Source organism: Ammospiza nelsoni, chromosome 35 (assembly GCF_027579445.1).
Source record: "Ammospiza nelsoni isolate bAmmNel1 chromosome 35, bAmmNel1.pri, whole genome shotgun sequence".
In the NCBI taxonomy this organism is placed as follows: Eukaryota; Metazoa; Chordata; class Aves; order Passeriformes; family Passerellidae; genus Ammospiza; species Ammospiza nelsoni.
This window is the reverse complement of record NC_080667.1, coordinates 1342469-1346611: the sequence shown is the minus strand read 5'-3', so window position 1 is coordinate 1346611 and position 4143 is coordinate 1342469. Positions and strand designations below refer to the sequence as shown.

The 4143-nt window shown below is 54.0% G+C and overlaps 1 pseudogene; it reads right to left on the bottom strand.

The window, feature by feature from the left end:
* Nucleotides 1-849: 849 nt before the first annotated feature.
* LOC132086050 (olfactory receptor 14A16-like) lies at nucleotides 850-1782 on the bottom strand (annotated as a pseudogene).
* Nucleotides 1783-4143: the final 2361 nt, after the last annotated feature.

Below are 4143 nucleotides of genomic sequence, written 5' to 3'. Positions count from 1 at the left end.
GGCATCAACAAAACTTCTATGCTGGACTTACAGAGAGTAGAGTTTGGCCTTTTTATGATGCAGATTTGGGTAATATTATATCAGATACTGATTTTTTAAAAGGAAATCAACCCTAAAAAACAAAGGGATCCAGGAAGGATGGACACACCTCAATAAAATAATCCTAAGGGGGAAGGAGAAGCCTGTGCCTCTGTGACAAAAGATGAGAGCAGGAAAATGACTGGCCTGGCTGGACAGGGAGCTTTTGTGAGAACTTGGGGGAAAAAGAGGGTGCATCACCTTTCCACAGAAGGTCAGGCAACTCAGGAAGTGTTTAAGGATGTTGTTAGGTCATGGAGAAAGAAAAGTAGTTTGGTGAAAGCTCAATTAAGACACAACCTGGCCACTTCAGTGAAAAAGAATAAAAATTTTTTCAGAAATAAATTAAGAGCAAAAGAAGGGAAAAGGAGAATCTCTGCTCTCTATTGGATGCAGTGGGGAATGATAGTAACTAAATATAAGGAAAAGGCTGAGCTGCTTAACACCTTGTTTGTCTCAATTTTCAACAATAAGTCAAGTTGTCCTCAGGACAAGTGTTCTTCTGAGCTGTAGATGGGCACAGGGAGCAGAAAAGCCCCCTGTAATACAGTAGGAAGCAACTGCGGACCTGCTAAGCCACTCAGATGCTCACAGGTGTCTCTGGGAGCAGATGGGATCCATCCCAGGGGGATGAGGGAGCTGGTGGATGAGCTCCCCAAGCTGCTCTCCATCATTTACCATCAGTGCTGGCTCAGCAGGGAGGTCCCAGAGGACTGGAGGTGCCAAAAAATGAGTTTTATTACAAGTGACTTGCAAAAACTGCCCAGCAGTTTAATGTTTCTTAAATTGTCCAGCTATCAGTCTCCACACTGCAGCCTTGAACTCCTGGTTCCTCAGGCTGTAGATGAGGGGGTTCAGGGCTGGAGGCACCACCGAGTACAGAACTGACAGGGCCAGATCCAGGGATGGGGAGGAGATGGAAGGGGGTTTCAGGTAGGCAAAAATGACAGTGGTGAGAAACAGGGAGACCACAGCCAAGTAAGGGAGGCAGGTGGAAAAGGCTTTGTGCCAGCCCTGCTCAGAGGGGATCCTCAGCACAGCCCTGAAGATCTGCACATAGGAGAAAACAATGAACACAAAACAGCCAAATGCTAAAGAGGCACCAGGCACAATAAGACCAAGTTCCCTGAGTTTGGATTTGGAGCAGGAGAGCTTGAGAATCTGAGGGATTTCACAGAAGAACTGGCCCAGGACATTGCCATGGCACAGGGGCAGGGAAAATGTATTGGCTGTGTGCAGCAGTGAATAGAGAAAGGCACTGGCCCAGGCAGCTGCTGCCATGTGGGCACAAGCTCTGCTGCCCAGGAGGGTCCCATAGTGCAGGGGTTTGCAGATGGACACGTAGCGGTCATAGCACATGATGGTCAGGAGGGAAAATTCTGCTGACATGAAAAATACTTACAGAAATAGCTGTGCAGCACATCCTGTGTAGGAGATGTCCCTGGTGTCCCAGAGGCAATTGTGCATGGCTTTGGGGACAGTGGTGCAGATGGAGCCCAGGTCGCTGAGGGCCAGGTTGAGCAGGAAGAAGAACATGGGCGTGTGCAGGTGGTGGCCGCAGGCTACGGCGCTGATGATGAGGCCATTGCCCAGGAGGGCAGCCAGGGAAATGCCCAGCAAGAGGCAGAAGTGCAGGAGCTGCAGCTGCCGTGTGTCTGCCAATGCCAGCAGGAGGAAGTGCCTGATGGAGCTGCTGTTGGACATTTGCAGCCTTGTGTATGGTTATTTATGGAGGAATAACACCTGTCAGGGAAGGAAATGGCAGTGCCAGATTACTTTTGATGTCACAGAATAAAATCTATTCGAGGTGTCATGTAAATCCCCCTGCAGTCACTTCTCCTGTCTCACATAAACCTTTAATGGCCCATTTTAAGAACTCTAATGAGGACTTGCTCAGAAAGCTCTAAGGAGCAAGGGGCTCTGCTGAATCTCTGGAGAAGTCAGTTCTGCTCTATAAAAACAGATAAATAGGAACTGGCAGTGATGTTTGTTTAAATGCACCCAGGAATTAAACAGCTTTTCATCACTGTCACTCCCAACTCACCCGACTGCAGAGCAGAGCTCTGGGGATGTTCTTTTGGTTGTTTGCTTCTACTTGCCCCAGCACAGGCAGTGGAATTTTTAAGGCAGAAATCCTTGGCATTTGCAGTTCTGCCTGAGGGACACTTGGTGGGTGCTGTGAGGCACAGAGATCATCCCTTCGTGCAGGATGGGGCAGACACTCTGTCCATCAGCCCTGCTCTCAGTGCCCAGGGCTGTCCCCTCTTGGGGCTGGGGGGCACCCAGGGGCTCTCTGAGGAGAAACTAGACCCTGTGGAGAGCTGGTGAATCCAGTCTCAAGGGCAGGACTCCAAATTCCTGCTCCTGTCTCATCCTGCCCAAGGCAGAGCTGGGCTCTCCCCTCACAGCCAGGGGCACAGAGGGCTCATGGCAGTGCCTGCACAGCCCTGCCAGCACCACTGCCCTGGCCTCAGTGCCGAGGGGCTGTGGGAGCACAGAGCTGCAGGGGAGAGCTGACCCCATCAGAAACAGAGCCTGCAGGACAGCAGCAGCATCCAGAGTGTCCCAGAGATATTCCTGAGTGTCCCAGAGATATTCCATCCTGAATGGAGAGTGTTGCACTCTCAGTGCCCAGAGCTCCCACCTGAGCTGGGATCAAAGGCAGCAGGAAGAGGAGGGGAAAAAGGAGAAATTGCCCAGCACTGCTCTGGAGGCCATACGGGAACATCAGATGGGCCTTGGGAGTGTCCCCTTATCAGGGGGATCTGCAGGGAGGGAACTCCTGCCACTGATCCCATGGCCTTGGAGGGGAAGGCTTTGATGGGTGGTGCAGGAGATCAAGGGCTTGTGGTGGGGAAGAAATCTGCAGTGCAGGGCTGGCCCAGAGCTGCCTTAACCCCCCTGCCACGGAATTTCAGCAGCAGCTCCCTCTCCCTGCCTGCCCAGGGCTCTGCTCCCTGGAGCTAGCCCTGCCAGCAGTTGCTCCCTGTGCCCAGGGCTGGGCCCTGCCTGTGCTGCCTGAGCCCAGCCCAGCCCTGGGGGCTCAGCTCTGCCCTGAAGACCCCTCCCAGCACAGGGCACTGCCCAGGGGCATCTCCCTGGCAGCAGGGCTTAAGGGCAGGCCAGACAAGCAGAGATGCTGCAAGCCAAGGTGCTGCTGCTGCTGTCTGTAGGGATAGGAGGCTGAGGAGGCACTTTCTGAGGGAGATCTGAGGCATATCTGCTGATGCCCAGGCTGACAGTGCAGGAGTCTCAGTGACACAGCCAAAGCTGACAGCCCCTTTCCCTTCCCTTTAGGAGAAAGTTGAGAGCAGCCCTGGCCATGCAGCACCATCTCCACAGCAGGAGGAATCTGCCCTGATGGGGGTGGCTCCTTCCACCTCCACCTTGTCCTCTACAGCGTCCATGGGGAGCTGCCAGGCAGGCTGAGAGCTGCCCCTGGCAGGTGGCACATGCCCTGGACTGGCCAAGAGCCCTGAGGGCTGCAGGAGCTGCTCTGCAGGACAGCCCTGGGCAGCCCTGGCTGCAGCCCCAGCTTCACCCCCTGCAGCCGTCCCTGGCAGCAGGAGCCATCCAGCCTGTCCCTCTGATGGTGCCCAGGGCAGCCCCGCTCTGCAGCACATCCTCCTCCTCCTCCTCCTCCTCCTATGCCACAGAGAAACTGGGAGAGTCCTCCTCACACACCCCCCAGGCTGTGGGGTGTGCTGGCTTCAGGAGATCCCTCCAGGAGCACAGGGGACATTGCCTTGCACCCACACACTCACCATGCAGAGGGCTGTGAAGATCTTTCCCCAAGTGAAGTCTCAGCTCAATGTCTTCCCAATACTGATTGCCTTCAGCCTGTCTCTGCCTGGCTCCTGTCCCCTCAGTGCCTGCAGGCAGAGCCCTCAGCCCTGCTGGGCTGGCAGAGGTGCTGGCCCTGGGAAGAGCTGTTCCTTTAAAGCTCAGCAGCACAGACACAGCACAAGGATTTTAATGAGCCTCTTGGGGATTTTGTGTTGTTTACATCAGACTCAGTCCCTGAGAGGGTCAACAACTTCTCAAGAACTCAAAATGAAATTGAAA